This window comes from Emydura macquarii, unplaced genomic scaffold (genome assembly GCF_026122565.2).
Source record: "Emydura macquarii macquarii isolate MOO-44397 ecotype Brisbane River unplaced genomic scaffold, CSIRO-AGI_Emac_v2 contig_2863, whole genome shotgun sequence".
NCBI lineage: Eukaryota > Metazoa > Chordata > Testudines > Chelidae > Emydura > Emydura macquarii.
The window spans coordinates 4,492,713-4,513,918 of record NW_027133000.1 but is presented as its reverse complement, the minus strand read 5'-3'; positions in this window follow the sequence as shown (position 1 = coordinate 4,513,918).

Sequence of the window (21,206 nt, the reverse complement as noted above, 5' to 3'; positions counted from 1 at the left end):
TGAGTACACACCTGCAGGATTGAACTTTGGGGTCACTGAAGCTTCAGCTTGAGCTAGGATCCTGGGCAGCTTGTTAGCTGCAGCCACTTAGGTGGCTTTGTGAATGTCAGTGGGCAGAAACATAGACACCTATGCAGTTAGGCAGCAGCTGAGGGGCAGTGGCACCTAAATACCTTTGTGGATCTGGACTTTAGTTTCTCTGTGCTTCAGTTACCCACCAGTAAATGGGGATAGTACTTCTGATCTCTCATTTATTGATGTAAGTACTTTGCAACATGGTCTGTTTCTCTGTCTGTGTGTCTGTACAGTGCATAAGGTTCTGATTGTTCATCTTTTTGCCCTTTGGCCTGAAGCCCTCCCCTGAACTTTGGTTAAAGTTAAGTTAAGTTTGTTTTGTTTGGGTAAGGAGTTGGGAGGAGGGGGAGGCAAATGCAATGCTATTAACTCTGTTGGGAAATGAAAGAAAAGAGAACAACACCAACTGTGCCTGGGGTGAGGACTCATCCTGACTGAGACTGCACTCGGGCACAGTTGGGTAAGAGCTTGGAGAGGGTAGGGCAGAGGGATCTTTACCCTCTGTGGTAAAGTGAGTGCTTTTCTGGTGATGAGGACTTTAAGGGTCCTGTGTACCATGGATTCCCATCTAAAGTCTCAGCACAGAGGGAGCAGACAGAGCTGAGGTGGCTTTGACATGGGGGGGTGAGTTGAGATAGGTGATGGCATTGAAGTGGCTTGGACTGCAGCTGCAGAGAGCAGCAGTGTACCTGCCTACAGTACCTGGGATTTCTAGGTTATCTCCTGTCCAAGTACCAGCCAGGCTTGGGACTGTTTTAGTTTCTGGGATCAGACAAGATTGGATGCATTCAGCCCTGGCCATCAGCAGCCTAGCTGAGGGACCTCTGTGTAGGCCTCACTACCCAACAATCAAAGCTGAAATCACTTCAGCTGGATTAGGTGGTAGAGCCCCCAGAGCAGTCCAGAAAACCCTTCCCTTAGGGCTGTAGACTGACTTGCCAGAATGCTTGGGTTCCACCAATCCTGGACAACAAACTGAGTGGGGGAGCTAGGGAGGAGGGAAGTGGCTAGAATGCCTTTGTCACTCTCAAGTGCAAGAAGAGGACAGAGGTTGGGACTATTGTTAAAACCCCCAGGAGGATAGTGAGCCTTAACTAATAGTGTCACTTTGTTTTTTCTAAGTTTATTCTGTCTTTCCCCATTACCCACTACTGCTTCCAGTAAAGTCCTCTTTGCTTAAAACCTCTGGACTCTGTGCTTGCTAGCAAGTATTGATTGATTGAAGTATTGCCTATTAAGGGCACCTAGGGTGATTATATATAGTTTCCTACGTTTCTGAGTGGGGACTTAAGGCAGCATTAATTCAGTTTTTAGAAAGAACCCCCAGAAAACTGAACCCAGCCCTTTTTGCTGCTGACAAACCTGGTGGAAGAGTTACAGTATTTTGCAACATGGACTGTCTTAGTGTGGGTACCTACAGTGCCTAAAGCAAGGAGACCCTGATCTCAACAGGAGCTATTGTAATGTAAAGAGAAATTGTTCAATGAAAATTTACTGCTGAAGATCTGGCTGTTTGTCTCTTTTACAGTATGAGTGGGATTCCTATAATAAACGGTATTACTTAGGAATGATGGAAGGGAGAGAAACTGAAAATGGCTTTGAAACTGCTCAGAATAGCTTCACTGTACCATAAACATCTGAAATATTTATTTTATAAATACATGTTCATTATCTAACACGTGTTAGAAAGTAACTCAATAAGCACGCACTGCCAAATATTACTGAGGGGAAGTGTGTGTGTAACAGTTAATGACTTCCAGCCAAGTAGCATAAAATTAATCGCTCAGGGAGTTTACTGCTAACCCCACACACTGATAGTTTTGTAAACCTCAAGGATGATACCCTGGCTGTTTCAGGAAATGGGTAATGGATTCAGAACCTTTCACTTCTAGGTCATCAGTTCAAATATAATCCAAGTCAATAGTGACCAAAACTCATTAGTGTATGACAGTAGTTGAGTGGCATGTGACACGAGAGGGCATTCCCTCTCCTAACTGTCATGATCTGGACACTTATCTATCACCATGACTGACATTAATTGGCACCTGTGGCAGCTTCAGAGGCAGCTTCAGATGATAAATCAAACATGGAATATGCATGAAAACAAAAGTTTCCTCTCACCCCTAGAGGTCAGGGTTGAGGCACATTGATAGGGTGGTGTGGTGAATTATGTACTACTGCTCCCTATGCTGTACCTATCCTGTAGATTGAAGTCCTAATTCACCAATGATTTAAGATTGCATTTACCCTTGAGGTCAATAGGAGTTAAGCACATGCTTAAGTGTTTTGCTGTAATAAGGAGAGCTTGCTGAATTGTGGGGGCCAAAGCAAGAACTTCAGTTTATGCAGGGATGGCAGCACTAAATTCATATTCAGGAGCACTAAACTCATTTTGAAAACTCAGTTTAAAAAGCACGCACAAGAAATCGGAATGTGCAAAATAAATCTGACTGCATACATACCTCTGTACTGTGGGTGAAAATCAGCTGGCCAAAAACCCAGAGGGAAACTGAAAATTTAGTCAACATTTGTTGGTTTTTCATCAAAATTTCAATTAAAGTTCTAAAAAAATAAAAAATGTTTGATCAGCTCTAACTAGGCCCAAATTTTACTGACTTCAATTGGAAATTTGCCCATTTATTCCAGTATTTAATTTGGTCCTAATTGTTCATTAGAACTGCGGTTTATTCTTGTTAGAAAATCTATTTTTCCCCCACTGTAACCAAGGCTTATTATAAACCTTATAATTAGAGAGTGCTGTTCAATAGGTTTATAATATTATCTGAACCTTGTCAACTAATAGATGCATTAAAATTGCGGCTATAGCAAATTGCTCTTTTTGAAATCTGGTCTTTCAGGCATAACTAAGAAAGTTCTTACACTGAGTCATGCTGGTGGACATTTTATTTTTCTGCTTGTCAAAATCAAATGCGTGGAATCATTAACCTTATGCTTCAATGCTCATATCACAAAAAATTATAGCCATATCTGCACACAATTTCAGTATGGCCCATTGTTGTACAGGGAGGCTGAATTACTCCAATGGCAGCTACCCCAGAGCACATTCTCACCAAAAAGCACTCTTTTTGATAAGATGACTAGATGAGCTAGTAGTGCCACCTATATTTAAGATTGCTTGACACTTCCTTTATAATGCACAGTTTTCAGTTGTTGCTTAAAGTTTGGCAAAGCTATAACCATTCATGCAGAAATTTTCCATGAGTTTCTGCTTAAACTGAAATTTTACCAAAAAGTTCAGCTTGAAATGGATCAGTTATTACTGAGAACAAGATTAGGGAAACATACATTATTTTTTGCTCATGTTAAAAAATCATTCTTACAGCAGTTTCATTCAAAAGATCATGCAGTAGAGCAGAAGCTTGAAATTTGTTGGGGGTAGAGGGTTGCAATTCTCATGGGGAAAATTCCCAAATTTGGCCAAGTCTGAAGAATCTATCTGCACTGAGCATGCACCATTCCCATAGGCACGGGAAACCTTAATTCTAACATGTCCTTACTTCTGAGGCTTGGTCTACACTTACCCGGCAATTTGGCAGCAGTCGATGGGAGTTGCACAAGCTACGCAGAGTAGCTTGTGTAATTCCCGTCAACTGCTGTACTTCTGTTTTGTCCGGTGTCTTCACTGCACCACTTGAGGCGGTGGGTTTAGTACATTGACTTCCTGATCGATTGAGCAGGTGTACACCGACCGCTCAGTCGATCCAGATAAGTCGATCTGATGGTGGCAACTTTGCCGCCGTCAGTGTAGACATACCCAGAATGTTTGACTTTACATCTTTTATGTTCCTTTAGCATAGGTGTTGGGGTGTGTGTATAATATAAATACAAGCTAATAAAACACACAGCAAAATAAACAATGCCATTGATATAAAAGTATGCTAGAGATAAAGAGCCTCATTATTCTCTCATTTGTATGGATACAAATCAGGAGTAACTCCACTGAAGTTAACAGCAGTATAAAATCAGGGCTAAAGGTATGATCCAGCTCCAGTAGTAGTCAAGGTAACAGCCAGCTTTTTCCCGCTTTGCTACTCAACTTAGCCATTAATTGGCTAATTTCTTATCAGTTACAGTTTACTGCTTTTTTAAAGTAAACTGAAGTGATTTCTGATCCAAAACAATTTCAGAAGTTAAAAATATGCATTTTAAAAGTACAAGTCAGCTATTTAAAGATGTGACTTCTATAAAAATAGCCATGTTATAAGAATATTAACTGTTTAAATTATCAAATTAAGCAAGTTCAAAATTAGGATGAATTTGACCTATTTTTACCTTAACCTCAGTGAAATCCTTCTGCTTAAGGAAAGGGCTAGGAGGTAAAGCCTGTGAATATTAATCATGTCTCAGGTGAAGCATGCTGACTACCTATAACTGGGTGAAATGTAATGGCCTGAAACATACTAGAGGTTGAACTAAAATAGATGAACTAATGGTCCCTTCTTGCCATAAATTATGAATCTAACAGTTTTCCTTTAATCTTGAAGTCTTTTTTATCATTTGGGTTCTTATACTGCACCCATCACTGAAGTATTTCAGTGCCTAAAGGAACCATCAGTTAAAGGTTAGTTCAAGACCCTGGATTAGGATCACTATTTTTCAGTCAGCTCATGACTATGAATAGAGTGGAGCAGCATAGATGCTGAAGCAAGGGACCAGCAAGGTGGTGGTGAAGTGTAGTCTATAAGTGAATGCAGGCAGAAGATATGCTGTAAAAGTCCAAAATCTCAATTTTCCTATTCTAAATTTATTTATGGCTTAGTCTTGCGGAGAGATGCATTGAAGTTGCAATGCAATTTTTCATAGAAGTGCTCTATACTATTAGAAAGGGAGGGCTTTTAATCTTGCAGGATGGGATTGCAAAGTGGTGCCATTTGAAAGCAGGTAGCAAGCCCATTCTCAGTTTCAGCTCTCAGGCACTAAAGGCATGTCTGCAGCATGTCAAGGTATGCGTAAGTAAATGCATCTCAGATCTCAATCTGGCACTATTTGCTCTCTCTCATAGCTTGATTATATCCTATTAAGATATAGAAAGATAATGGTATTTTATATTATATAATATATTTCTCTTTTACAAGATATATGCATAAGACTATTTATATTTAAAGATGTTTAATTGAAAAAAACATTCTCAAAGGGGGGGGAGGGGAAGATACAGGGAACTGTAACAAACTGGATGATTGTAGCTGTTTGTACTCTCTCAAGCAATTTTTCTATTCCCTTTGTTTTCCTTTATCTCCCCTACTTCACCCTGGATCTTCAGTGTTACATTCTGTCTATTTTTAGATTGTAAATTCTTGGGGGTAGAAAGCATGGCTAAAATCCTTTTCCTGTTGAAGTCAGTGGGACATCTACCCACTGGGGCCAGGATTTAACCCCTAGTCGTCTTGCTTCTCTCTACAGTACTAGAGTAAGGACTACAATACAGAATCTATAAACCTTGTGCAAATTCACAACTTTATTCTGGCTGTTTATAGAACACCCAGATGTGCATGGTGCTTTACAGGCAATTTCTCAGTTCTTACTCAGACAAAACTCTCATAGATAAGTTTCAAGTACAATCCAATACCAAATCTGACTTTTGTGCATGACACTGAAGTCAGTGGGAACTCTCTTTGAGGAAGACTGATTAACAAAGAGGGATCACTCCATGCAGGCTAAATCTAGCCCCGGTGAAAGCTCATACTGAAGTAAATTACACCAAGGATGTATTTAGCCCAATGTGCTTACAAAATCTCTACTATGTTTTGGAAGTGAAAAATGTCAAGAACAGTTCAGAGTTTCTAGGGCATGCATGTGCAGGCTGATGGAAAGATGTGATTCACTTCTGCTCTATTTAGAATATTTTTTTAAAAAAATTGTGGTAGCAATGTTTTGTTCTGTAAAATTGTAATTTGATGAGACATATTTGTTTTCTGAGCTGTGTTGAAATCAGGGCTTGGCTCTTGTGTGTGAATTTAGGGCTTGTGAAAGGTGTGGCATTAACAGACCCAGGAAGTGGGTGGAAAAATTGAAACATTGAAAGCTTGCAGAAAAAAAATAACTTGGAAGTCTAACAGTGTCAGATTACTGATTTAAGAATGAACATGATTTTTTTAAGGTTCCTTCAAATAAAACTCTTCCCCTGTATCTGTAAAAGCTGCTTGTCTCCTGGTTATCTACAGAGCAGGTACAGCATGGGGAGCAGCATGCACAGTCCACTGAAGTGCCCCAGAAGGATCACTAGAGGAGAGGATGAGTCAGTCTTCATGGCCATCCAGTCTTCAGCCTTTCATTTGAGACTGACTTGTAATGCCATTTGTATGGATGTATTTTGTAATATCAATACTTGTCCACTAGGAACTGGACTGAGACCATTCAATTCACTCCACATAGGCCATAATTTATTTTATTTAAAGTCGCATAGAATAGTATGTCCCCTGCACAATGGTTTGCCTTTAGAAGCACTCCATTAATTTGGGGGTAAATACATTAATGCAGTATAAATAAAAGTGGGATCAGCCCTCAAAGTGCATAGCATGTGCATGCATAAAGACATGGAGAAGGGAATTGGCTATGGATACATTTTATTACTGGTTTCATTTATGAGGTGGGAGAACACCTCTCTTCACCAGGAAAGGGGAAGGCACAAATACATATTACAGTGTAATCAAGTCCATGATTCAGTAGGTATGCACTAGACACAAGGAGGAAATGTAGTACTTTCCTGGGTTGCTGTTTGCAAAAAGAACCTTCACAAAGTGTCGACACCAGCTGAGAATCTAACCTATCTATTAAAGTGGAAAACATCCCCCATGATGGTTCCCACCAGCTAAGAACGTGTCCCAGCAACTCTATCTTTACATAAATCTTAGGAGGAATTTGAGCCACATGCAGTACATTTAGCCATCTGCACCTCTCTTTGAACCTATACCAATTCTCCATTTAAAGGTATCCTTCAGTAGCACACTTTAATTTCCCTTACTGTAGCTGTATAAAATAAATCATGTACACAACCACATTGTGTGTGCTTTCTTTTAACTGTTGCCTTTCTTTGAAAGGATGGAAACTATGTACCATTACAAAATGAAGAACTGTAATGTGCATATTGTACAACTGGATACTGCACATGACTCAATCCAGTGTATTGTAATAAAACTCAATGTATTTTTAATATTTTATTGGTTTCTTATCTGAAATTTTCTTTATTTGAAAATATGGTGTCATTTTCAAAAGCGCTCAGTCTACTGTGTGCTTAGCTCTTTTGAAAATGCAGCCCTGTGAGTCCTGAACACTCTTGACAATCTGGCCCCTCATGAATAGTATATTCAACAAGGAGTTCAGCTATACAGTGAGACCTGTACAAGAGTCTCCCACTGCAGTTTATTAAGCAACTTCTTAAGAGACCGTCCCAAAGTATCTTAATGGGCTTGATTCCACCACAGTATCGAAGCTCTCTTGTCCTGGGGCAACAGAGGGTCTGCGAGGAGAGGGTTTGCAGTGGCACCAGCTGCTCATTCCAGCAGGGAGGTCTCAGAAAGGAGCAGAGCTCAGAAAGTGAGCAGAACTGTTATGGGATGATGCAGGGCCAAGATACCTGGCAAATGCACCAAGTCTATGCATTCCACTAGCCATGCTCAGGTGATGGACTTCTGACTGGCTAGCTTTAAATTAAAACTGCTGTCTTCTGGCAGAATCTCTAGCCCTCCCTGAGGAATGAATTATACTCACCTCAGGGGTGCCGCTTCTTCCTCTGATACATCGTGTGTGATTTGCACCTTGTCTGAGCCAGCAGGAATGTATCTAACCCAGTGAGTATAATTCTACTCCACCTTTATTAGACCACTTTTGTTGAAGAATTTTGTTGTTCTTATGAGTAGGTGCTTAAGGCAGATTTCACTGTATTAATAACTTGGGACCAACTTTTGTTCTTCTTTACATCTTAAATCCAGAGTAACTCAACTGAAGTCAGTGGAATTATTCCAGATGGACACCATTACAATGGAGATGAGAATTTGGCCCTTATTTTTCATTCTTTTAAATAATTTCTATTAATAGTGGGGCTGCCTGGTCTCAGTGATCATCTTGTGCTGTGGAAAATGGAAAAACATTAGCCAGCTTTGCAAACTGGAAAGATTATTTTTCTGAGTCAGGCTGCGGAGCTAAAAACAGGGAGGGAAGCACCAGTAACAACTGTCGTCCCAGCACTCAGGAATGCACACAGACTGCTCCCTGTCCTTTGGATCAGGGTACAGAGCACTCCAAAAGGAGCAGAGTAGAGGTGAGGCCATTCCCATTCACTCTTTATTTACCAGCTTGTATTTATGTGCAACTCGACACTGCCCACTGCAGGGCTGTGCCTTAGTCACAGTTCATGAGCTTCATGTATTTGCCTCAGCAGATCACATTGGTAAGTATAGTCCTCCTATGTGACAAAATACAAATCAACACTTAGCTACAGTATTACAGCATGTAGATATTCCCATGTTTGTGCTCTATAAATGACTAAAATAGAGATTTACAAGTCTCTTTTAGCACTAACTTTAAAGCACATTTTAATTTTGTTGAGAATGTATATAGTGTCTATACAGTGTAATAATACTTTGCACTTAAAATAGCACCTTCCCTCTAAGAATCTCCATTCTTTTAACATAGACTAATGAATTTAGCCTCACAAACCCCCCTGTGAGGAAAATAAGAATTATAATCTCCACTTCACAGAGCAAAATTGAGGCAGAAAGGTTAAGTAACTTGTCAGAAGACACCTCAAAACTCTGCGGCAAACCCAGTCATAGAACCCAAATCTCCAGGTTCTCAGTCCTATGCCTTAACCATAAATAGTGTGTGTGTATAATTCTAAGTATTGGCCCATTCCCATTAGACCTGAACCCACTGAAGTCAGTGGCAAAATCTCCTATTGACTTAAATGATGTTGGATTAGGCCCATTGACCCCTGAAGCCCAGACTCCTGGCAGCAGAAATTTTGCCTAGATGGATAGGAAGAAGCAGCACAAACCAGCCATAATCCCTATTCTGCTGCAGGGTCTTGGAGCTGGCTTGAACACATCAGGAAGTGGGCAGGGTTGGTCAAGGAGGTTGGGGGTATGTGACCCCAGGCATCCCCGTATTCACACCCTACACACTGCTGCAATGATATTTGTACAAAATGTCTTGTGAGGTATCATATGAAAACTAATATGCTGGTTATTAATATCATTGTAAAATGCACGTGTTACTATATATGTGAAGTTATGAATTCCCTCTGTACAATGTTACCTAGAACATGTTTAAGACGAGAGATCCTAACCTTGGTGGTGATAAATAGGTCTGTCCTAGACAAAGAATGTGGGTTTACCTCAGTTTACATATTAGCAGTAAACAAAGCTGTTGAACTTAACCAGTGAACTCCAGAGACAGAGAATTAGCATAGCATTTGCACCCCAGAGAGACAGGAGACTGAATTCCCCAGGAGGCCTTCCTGACTTGAAAGATAAAGACCTACCTTTGGGAATACAAGAATGGAGAGAGACTCCTTCCTTATCCTTAACTAGGAGATGAAGACACCAAGCAATTTGATCTCTATGATGGGTCCTGGCCAGGCAGGCCAGTAAAAAGCTGGAAAGGGGAATGGGTAAAGGAAGACATCTTGAATAAAAACTGTATCTTGCTAGATTAAGTTTTAGACTTTTAGATGTGTTTTCACTTTTATTTGCTTGTCACAATCTCTACCTATATCTCTCTTACTTGGAGTCACTTAATCCCTGCTCTTTTGTTAATAAACTTGTTTTACTTCTCCTATAAACCAATGCAGTGCTGTGTGTGTTTGAAGGGAAGGGTGTATTCACCCCAGTTAAATTAATAAACTATGATGTACTGACTCTTTAACAGAGTAGCAACCTTCATATTGTCTATGAATGCACAGTGCAAGGGGCCGTGCATTGCAGAATAACATTTGAGGAGCTCAGCAGCTGGAGTTCATGGATTGCAAGGTTTGGGCCAGTAGAGCTTTGAGGAGTCTTCTGGGGAGGAAGACAGAGTGGGGGGGCAGGGAGCTGCTACAGTCTAATCACCAGCAAAATGCACTCTTGCTGAGGGCAGAGAGGAACACAATGACTCACAGCTCTGGGTATCCCCAGCAGCATGTTACCAGAAGTCAGGGCATTGATTCAGTGCATCCTTTTCTAATCAGGCTATTCTTTTGCTGGAGTTCTAGACAGATTTAAAGATACCCTCCCCGAATTCTCACTGTGGACAGTTGCAGTGTTTGGCCCTTTAAGACTTGGATTTGCTGACCATCCCGGTTGCTGTAAGACTCCTCTTTCTTCCCCAACTTTTCTGGGATAGGGAGAGGAAGAAGACGAGAGGTGAATCTCACACAGCAGGAGTGGGAAGAGAATAAGGACAGAGGTGAATTAGTATAGCTCAGTTTGGGACGGGAAAGTAGATTTCTGATGTCTGCACCTAGAGAACTGCTGATAGGTGCAAATGTAAAGGAATCAGAGCCAGATTCTGCCACCCTTGCCTGTGTGGAGTAGTACTTAATACATAGTTCTGGTGACATCAGTAGGACTATTTGAGAAGTAAGATACTACTCGGGATAGGTCAACCCTACCACTTACTTCGGTTTAACTTACATCGCTCAGGGGTGTGAATAAGCCACCCCCCTGAGCGAAACAAGATACACTGACCTAAGAGCCAGTGTGGACAGCACTGTCAGCAGGAGAACTTCTCCCACTGACATAGCTATCGCCTCTCGTGGAGGTGGATTTATTATGCCTATGGGAGAGCTCTCTCCCATCAGCCTAGAGAGTCTTCACCAGATAGACACAGTTGCGCCGCTGTAGTACGTCTAGTGCAGCTAATATAGACTAGCCCTCAGTTTGAGTAAAGGTGGCAGAATCTGGGCATAAGTAAATAGAGCTTCCTGAGCCTTCTGAATTAGTAACAATATGCCTCTCCATTCAGAACTAGAGACACAAACCATCTCCTGGATGTAGCTTTCACACAATATCCCTCTCAACCACACATCGGCATCCTTTATTTTTTTTATTTTAAAAAAATCCAACCACTAACAAAGTTTGTTCCTGCTATAAGGGAGAGAATAAATATTTTTGTATCGGCTTCTTTTGGAAGGTACCTGGACACACTGGTTAGATGTGACCCTTTAAAAATCTAGATAGTCTTTGAAAGTTTAATTGTTCTACTATTAAACATACTGTCTGGTATGCTGAAGTGCACAACGCTAAAGTGCAGTACCTGCATATGTTTTCCCTCATTTTCTTCACAGCTTCCAGATGGTGTAGAGCAAATGATTTTGCTACTTAGAACTTCAGCATTTGAAGCAGGTGCCTGTAAATGTAGGTGCAGCATTTTGTCTCCCATTCATCACTAACTAAAATTAGTAGCCCAATTGATCAAACAAAAGAACAAAAAAAACCTCAGCAGACAGCTTTCCTTTTTCATTTTTCCAAGGGAAGCTGAGTCATCATTGAAGAAACTTTTTCAATGTATTAAAATGAATATATTTAATATTTTAAAGCTACATTTTGTTATTAAAAAGAACCCTTCTTCCTATTTCTAAAATCACTGACCCTTCAGTTATATCTGTGTAATCCCATTAAAACCAAAAGGATTGTGCAGTGTAACTGAGGATAGAATTTAGCCTATGGTGCCGGCCTGTCATTGTAAATGACTTGGTGTATGGGTTTTGCATTGTGCTTCTATATTGGATTTAATAATAATGAAAAATAACATTGTTATATCACAGCTCTGCTGTTGGAAGATTCCAAAATGCTTTACAAGCAATGGCCCCAATTCTACCATTGGCAGCAAATGGACACAGTAGGCAGCTGGATCAGTGCCTATTGCACTGATTCCACAATCAGATCTACTAGTCTGGAGTCCTGCATTTGTGTATATCCCCCCTGCATTTGTACATGGGCACAGGGATGTTTGCTAGAAAATCCAGTAGCAGGATCAATGTCTGAATGCATTGAAAAGCAGCCATCTCTGGAGTAGAACTTAGCAGCCATTTGGCACCACCATTATTACACAGCAATTTTTTTAGAAGAGGGAGTGAGCTATTTTGTTCATTGGGATGCAGCAATATTAGTTGTGGCAACTGTGAAAGTAAAAAAAAATCGGCAGAGAGCAGGGACTAGATGAGTACAAAAGTGACATTTTTCTCAGTTCAGTTCCCAGACAAACAACTTAAGTCATTGATATTTATTTACCACCTTAAGGGGGGGAAAATCATCAAAGAACATGGTCAGCCAGATTTTCAGTAGTGCTTAGCACTCCACAGTTTCTGTTCTCAGACTTTTGAAAATCTGGCTATGTGGTTTAAGTGACTAGATGGGATCTGACCACTTTTGAAAATCCCTTCAAACACAGAGACCAGAAATGTTAAATTTATACTTTTTTAAAGTATATAGTTAAGTATAAGTAGAAAAAACAGCGCTAACTCTTGTTTGTACCCTTCTAGCCTCACCCACTCACCACCCAAATATATCCAGTAATGTTACACTGGCACTCACACAGCTAAAGTTGTCCAAACAACCTGACCCTCCCCTGTACCACAGCATCACTCAAAACAATCTTTTAATATGAGTATCATGCAGCCTTCAGTATTTTAACAACTTTTTAAATTATTCATTACGGAAAAAATACCTGAACTCCTCTGTGTTTTCTCTGCAGAATAGGTAAAACCATAGATTATATGGGAGAAAAGAAGTATACAATTTTGTGGCTGAAATACAGGAGTGGGTGTCAGGAAACATGGTTTCTCTTCCTGGCTCCATCTCAGACTTCATGTGTAACCCCAATGTTCAAATTTAAGTGAATAAAGTTACATCCCTAAATTCATAGTTAGGTACCCAAAGTTTGAACATTTTGGCCTTCATCTCTGTTTCCTATCTGAAAAATGAGAATAGTATTTGTTGGCCTGACAGGCGTGTAGTGAGAACATAAGACTGGCCATACTGGGTCAGACCATTGGTCCATCTAGCCCAATATCCTGACTTCCAACAGTGGCCAATGCCAGGTGCTTCAGAGGGAATGAACAGACCAGATAATCATCAAGTGATCCATCCCATCGCTCATTCCCACTTTCTGGCAAACAGCAATCCCTGCCCAGCAAAATGAGATCAAATTCATTTCTGTAAAGCTGTTTGATCTTATCTGGTGCTGTAGAAGAAAAATATTTTATTTCATTTATTGCTTCTGAGTATGAAACATTCTGGAGTCTGTGGCTGTATTTGCAGAATGAAAAGGTTCAAAGGAGACAGCTAGTTACATGGAGTCTTGGAGTCATATGGAGGGAGTAAATAAGATCTGTTTAGGGCTATTTCTAATATCTATGGAGAGGATAGATTGGTACTTGTAGTTTATAGTGGAGTGGCTGAGAAAGGAAGGGTGGTATTTGTGGAAGGTACATTATGTATGGGACCCTATGTATTTCATGACCACAGAATTTGCCATGGAATCCACTTCTTGTCATAGAATTGAAGCTTTCATTTTAAAAAAATGTTTGTCCCTCGTGGTTGTGAAGAAAACCTTGAAAATAGGCACTGAGCGTGCAGGGATGTCTGCCGGAATCTATAGACACCCATAACAATAACTCTTTCAGATATAAACTGAACCCCAAAGATGACTCTAAATGTCAACAGTGTTAACTATTTCACTGATGATCATTTCTGCAGAAATATCCAGCTAATGTGTTTGTTATCCCCTAATCCCAAACCACCTCCCACACATCCCCAGATGCTAAAAGTCCCACCTCTTCTCTATCAGTTGTTGAAACTGCCATCTTCTCTTACTTCTTCTGCATTTAATTGTGCTTTGTCAGTATAAAAATCTTTGGACTTTTGAAAATGGAAAGTGTGGGAACAGTGTAAAATGCACTGAATTTAATAATAGAGGCTACTATGCTAGTTGTATTATTCATTTGCATGTCTAATTCATTGCAAACCCCCAGTGTTTAACTTAAATAAAGTTCCCAAAAAAATTCCAGACAATCAAATCAGAGTTAGAGAATCCAGGGATCCTGCTGCAGAGCACACAGGCTCTGGAGTATGTAGAAGGTAAAATGGACACACTTTGTGGTCTTTTGGCTACAGTGGGAATACAAGATGGTGCTGCACAAGGGCTTTGATTACTAACGGGAGGTTAGTGGCTAAACTGCTCAGGCACTTCTGAAAATCCCACTAGGTGCCTATCTGCATCTTTAAGTGTCTCTGAAAATCTGTCCCTTTGGCTTCAACCTCTCTGTGCCTCCGTTCGCCATCTGTAAAATGGGGATAATGATACCCCCTCATTTCATAGGGATGTTTTTGAAGATAAAATCATTAATGTTTGAGAAGAACTGAGGTGGTGGGAGCACCACAAAACACCCTTGAAGATATTAATTGTGTTCAGTGCAAGGTTTGGATGGTGTTAATTAAATAAGGCCTGGGGTGTCGTACTGAATGAGGAGGATAAAAAGAAATAATGAATAATTTCCCATTCATTGGATAAAGTAGGGATCCTATGGGGAAAAAATAGTATGTGAGCATGTAATAACAGACTGTATCATAATGCATACACACAAAGAAGCTGAATTAAGGTTGCATAGGTAACCTTAATTCTGGCATTTCCTAACTTTTGAGTGATTGACTTTATAGCCTTACCATTCTTTTAGCATAATTTTTGGATGTAATATATATTTACAACCTTAACTGCAATTTAACAAAGTTTTTATGAGAATTTCTCTACTTTAATAAAAATTTTTTGCTAGAGTTCATGCACTTTGTAAATGTCCAGAATATATGTGAATTTTATAAACGCCCAAGATTTCATGTGGAATTACAAATTTTCAAGAACTTTGTGTGAGGATCATACAGTAACTGCAGAAGGATTCCTTGCAGATCTTTTAACCATTGCAGGAGTTCTGTGAGATTTTATAAAACCTGCAGAGATTCCTGCTAGTTTTATAAAACTCTTGAGAATCCCAGGGGAGTTTATTAGCTTGCCCTATCTCAATATTTCCTGCACAAATTACAACTCAGTTTGAAATCTGTGACTGTTATATCTACCAAAGAATTCTTGCACAGGTTCTAAATATTGCTGTGATTCCTAGAGGGTTGCAGCCTGCAGTGATTATAATTCTCACAGAGGTCCCTGCAAGAATTATTTCCTGGGTAGAAATCCCTGGTGGTAGCAGTTATTATCACAGGAATCCCTACTGTAGCTATAATCCCTGCCATAGTTTTATTTACAGCATTTTAGAACCTTCATCTTTATCCCATATATATTTTGCCAGCTATGACACAGACTTTAAGAATTCTGCAGCCTTAGGATGCAGACATCCTAAACCTCACAAACCTCTAACTCACCTGCAACTTCAGACTTTTTAAAGTCCCTCCAATCTGATCTGCAGATTTCACAAATTTACCAAATTTCTTGGCAAACTTTCATGAAAGGCCCTTCTCCTTCCAGAGGGCAGCACAGTAAACTAAATCTTAATCCAAACTCTCTTTGCTTATGAGGTGGGGGGAAAAGTTAGAAAACTTTTCCAAAAGTGAAGATTTCTGATACTTCAAACTGTTGTGGCTAATGACTTGTGTGAACCTCCCTCTCCCTTCCCCCAGTGTTATTACAGACAAGTCTCATCTGTCAGTGACCTCACATGAGACATTGTAGGTGGATTGGTTTTGTTTGGGCAAAATTAGGGGCATGGAGGTGGTTTTAGTTCAAAAAAGACTTGTAGTGATGATTTGGAAATTATTGGGTGTGGTTCTGTGGCCTTTATCAGGTCAGAGTAGATGATTATGATGGTCTCTTCTGTCTGTAAAATCTATGAATTAAAATAAGGCTGAGTATAGAAAACAAAGTACAATCTTACCTATGGAGAGAGTGCTGTCTCCCCATAATAACTGTAGCTTTATGGCAGCAATGTGCAAAAATTCATGTGGCTGCTAGAAGCATACTTGCAGGACACAAGATCACCCTCTCAGAACTGGGACATTGCCATCCAAGGCTAGATTTATTCATTAAATAGGGCTATTCTCTACAAAACCTCATCACGACGCATCAGTTACAGTGATCTCCTTCATATTTTATACGACATTGATTTGAACACATATCAGTATAAAAATGTCTTATTGAAAAATACACATGATATTGTTTTGAGCCAATGAGGGCCACATGTAGCCTTTTGGGCACAGCCCAGCCTTGGAGTAGTGGGAAGCACCAGAAGACATTGTTCCTCAGGAAGGCAATCCCTTGCATGGTATTGGCTAGGCAGCGCTACTGGTTGGTGTGGAATGGAGTGACAAAGGGTATCATGGCTTATGTCTGCTTTGTGGTAATGTATGGTAATGTAGCACCCAGGAGGTGCTAGCAAAGAGCACTCCCATCATTCAGGACAGCAGAGGTACTACATTTGTGGTGTGTCCCTGCACAGGGTGTGCCCTTCTTACTCTCTTCTACACACATATACATCGGGTGCCATTTCAGATTTGGGGGGAGGGCAACTTTAGCCATGATTCCAGGGGCTACTTAGGCACCTGAAAGTTCTAGTTTTTTTGCATTTAATAACTTAGAAATTAGCTGACAGGAGCACCGTATCTAATTCCTATATAAAGAAAGAAAATTACATAAATATTAGACCCACTCACCTCTAATACTAATATGTTCTGTGTCAAGTTATTTAAAGGATACTGGTTAGGTATAACATTTTAATGTATATTCTCACTTTCTTACAAACTCTCGAATACAACAATTGAAACACTGGTAGACAAATCTAGATTACTTTCTATCATTGAGGCTATTTACTTTTTGCAGTTCACCAACCTTGGAATAGATCATTTCACTTTTGGAAGCATTCTACTACGGCAAGGTCCTATGCGTTTATACTGCATCTGCCTGGGGCTATAGGAGGTGTTACCATTCTACAAATCATAGACAAGAAAGTGACTTTAAACAGGAATGAAACTGCCACTTTCACAGTATTGCCAACCCCAAGTAAGCAAAATTCATGAGATGAAAATCATAAGATTGGCTTGAAAATCATGAGATTATGTAAAAATAATAGATGTCATGTTCTTTTTATTTGCCTTCTGCATTTTGAGCCTTTAGGGATCACATTTTGAAGCTTTCTCCAAACCATGAGGGCTAGAAACTTTCTTTTCCTTTAAGAATGAAAGCTGAAATCATCATATCTCCACTAGACTTCAGGAGCTGGGGCTTTAAGGAAAATAATAATTATCATGCGAGTTGGCAACACAGTTTTCACTTCTGTATAAGGCTAATTACTTTCTAGAAGGCTCTTAAAAACCACAGTGCAGTGATTGAGTTGCAGTTCTCACAGGAGAATATTTAAAATCAAACACCAAGAAAATTCCACATTTTAAAGTTGAGAAAATTGAATCTTCTGAGGTATATCAGGGCCACTGCAGGCAAGAAAAGAAAATAAACAGGCACAACTCTGAGCAGCTCTTCCTCTTGGAAAAAAATAGTTGGAGGGTCAAATCTTCCAGTCCTTAGAATCAATGAATCATAGAGTTGGAAGGGACCTCAGGAGGTCATCTAGTCCAACCCCCTGCTCAAAGCAGGACTAACCTCAGCTAAATAATGAGGGTTTTTTCAAGCCGCAGCTTAAAAACCTCTAAAGATGCAGATTCCACCACTTCCCTAGGTAACCCATTCCAGTGCTTCACCACCCTCCTAGTGAAAAACTTTTTCCTAATGTCCAACCTAGACAACCCCCCTGCAACTTGAGACCATTGCTCTTTGTTCTGTCATCTGCCACCACTGAGAACAGTGTAGCTCCATCCTCCCTGGAACCCCCTTTCAGGTAGTTAAAGGCTGCTATCAAATCCCCCCTCATTCTTCTCTTCTGCAGGCTAAACAAACCTAGTTCCCTCAGCCTCTCCTCATACGTCTTGTGCTCCAGCCCCCTAATCATTTTTGTTGCCCTCCGCTGGACTCTCTCCAACTTCTCCACACCCATTTTATAGTGGGGGGCCCAAAACTGGACACAATACTCCAAATGTGGCCTCACCAATGCTGAATAGAGGGGAATAATCACTTCCCGCAATCTTCTGGCAATGCTCCTACTAATGCAGCCCAATATGCTATAAGCCTTCTTGGCAACCAGGGCACACTTCTGGCTCATATCCAGCTTCTTATCCACTGTTACCCCCAGGTCCTTTTCTGCAGAACTGCTGCCTAGCTCGTCGGTCCCCAGTCTGTAGCCGTGCATGGGATTCTTCCGTCCTAAGTGCAGGACTCTGCACTTGTCCTTGTTGAACCTCATCAGATTTCTTTTGGCCCAATCCTCCAGTTTGTTTAGGTCCTTCTGTATCCTATCACTACGTTCCTCACCTCTACTCACTGATATCTCGCATCTCCCTCTTTTCTGAATGTAACCTTGGATCAGAGGAGTTGGCTGTATTTCTTAGTTACCTGAATTCTCTCTTCAACCCTGACCCTACACTTCTGCTGAGGGATTCCTGTGTACAGGCTCATCTAAGGACTTTCATAGCCTTAATCTAATCACCAGCCCTTTCTTATCTTAATCACCCTGCCTCTGTTTATAAACAAAATACTGATTCCCTGCCCCAGGTGCAAAAACTGGGAACAGCCTCTCTCCTCTGCAGAAGAACCCACATTCAGACATCCTGTACAAAACTCGGAGGGCCTCCTGCACCCCCTAAATGGCACCCCTGAGATACCAGCAACAGTCTGGTCTTCAGTCTTATCTGCTCTTTTTGTCTCCTTTCATGCTGTCCTTTACTCTTGGAAACAGCACACTAACGAATGTACTGAAAGCAAGCACGCTTTCTCATTAAATCACTTCTGAAAACTCATCTGTTCTAGCCTGACAGTAATAAAGCCCCTATGCCACTTTGTCTACCATACCTGTTCATACTTTTACATGGTTAGTCAAGGCTATTGTATTCTATTTAGTTTTTTGCTTAGCATATCTTACCTGTTGTAAAGCATTACGTATAGCTACAGCACTATCCAAATGATAAATAATTCTAATATTGGGTGCAATCTTGAGTGGTGCTGAGCATTATAAGGATGATTGTGTGGTCAAGACACAGAGCTGAGGTTCAGGATATCTGGGTTAAATTCCTGTCTTTGACAAGAATCTCCTGTGTGACCTTGGAAAACTCACTTGGGGTGGGATTTTCAAAAGCACCTAGTTTTGGCCTAACTGTGCTCCTCTGGGAAGTTTTACTATTGACTTCAGAGGAAGCAGAGTTGGGCCCACAGTCGGCACCTTGGAAAATCCCACCTTTAAACTCTGTGTGTGTCAGTTACCCATCTGTCAAATGGGAATAATATTTCCTTTCTACCACTCTTTGTCTGTCTAGTCTATTTAGATTCTACTCTTTGGGGGGAGGACTGCCCCAGCACAATGAGGGCTTGATCTCATTTGGGGTCCCTAGGCACTACACTGATTAATAATTCAATTTTGCCAACTGTTGCAGTTTTAACATCTTGTGATATTTGGTGTTTTGCTTAAAGTCCAAGCCCCTGGAACCAGAGAATGACCCTGAGAATTTGTTTTCATTTTTAAAATGTTCCCCATGGGCTCAAAAAACAGACAGCAAATAATAAGAACCTGATTGATTAGTTGTCAATATCTCATGATTCTGGAGGGAGGATGTCTGACTTGTGATTTTTGAATGGTTGGAGTTGACAGTATTGAAAACTACAAAGTGTGAACACGCTCCAATCTCTTGAACTCAATGCAAGTTAAGAGCACTCAGATCTTTGTGGGATCAGTTCATTTATGGCTAGATTTCTCTGCTGCTGTAAGCCTTCTGTCTTTAGACTGCAAGCCCCTGTGGGAGTTGCGACTGTCATGGGTTTGGCACAACTTGTCATATTGTAAAGCACTGAGTCCATATATGGTGCTGTCTAACTAATAAATCAGTGGAGATGACATCCTGGTGTCACTAATGTGATTGGAAAGATGTGAAAACAAAGCTATGGACACGTAAGTGCTATATATGATGATTATGGGAACACAATGGTTAAACAGTTAGCAACCTGGAATCCCAAAGATTGTACTCTAAATAGTCACATAAACAACACACATGTTCTAGCCATCTTGGGACACTTGGCTGTGAGTGCCTCTCTATAGGGGAGAGGTGAATATAGAAAAGTTCAGCTACAACCACATGTCCACAAGTGATCATCTGGTCTGCAGTGATTGTACCTGCCACATGCAACTGCATTAACATATGAGCATCCTGCTGGTTTCCGCTCCTCATTCATCTCTCCCCGCCACCGTCCTCCCGCGCACATAGGTACAACACTTAGTCTTACATCACTTCATTCATACCTCGATTACAGAACAATCTAGAGACAGGGTTCATTTGAACTGGAAAAAATAGGGGTTGGGTTCCCCACTAACTTATTTAGACCTTTCTGACATATTTCACAACAAATTAAACATTTAATTTAGACGCTAAACTCTTTACCTAAATTTCAGCCCCTGCTTGTTTATTTAAGGATCGCTACAGCTGACTCTCATTTCAGTGTTTTTGTTTAATGTCTTGACCATCCGTATAGACCCTTTACAGGAGAGTTGTATCCCCCTTTTCAGATCTCAGTGGTGCAGTCCATTTTGACATTCGGCTACAGAACCTGTCTGTTTCATCAACTGCAGAGGGAGAGCTGTCTCCTGGGTCCTGAAGCCCACCAAATTCATTACACTTTGCATTCCTCCCATCAACCAAAGAATGATAAATTCTTCTACTAAGGACCCTGTCAGATCAAATTCTGCCAGATATTTAGCTCTCAGAATTGAAGCTTTATCAGAATCCTAAACGCAATAAAAATATTCCAATGGTTTAAAATTATTTTAAAATGATAGAAGCTACTAGTGACTATTCCCCAGCAGTGTTTGCCATCTAACTAGTGCCGTGGTTTTCAACCTGTGGTCCATGGACCCCTGCGAGTCTACAGACTATGTCTAAGATTTCCAAAGGGTTTCTCACCTCCATCTGAAATTTTTTAGGGGTCCACAAATAAAAAAGCTTGAAACTCACTGACCTAGTGCATCATTGTGTTGGAGCATGGCCTTGGAAGTGAAAATGACTAATGACAAATGTGAAAATGACTAGTTTCAGTGTTTA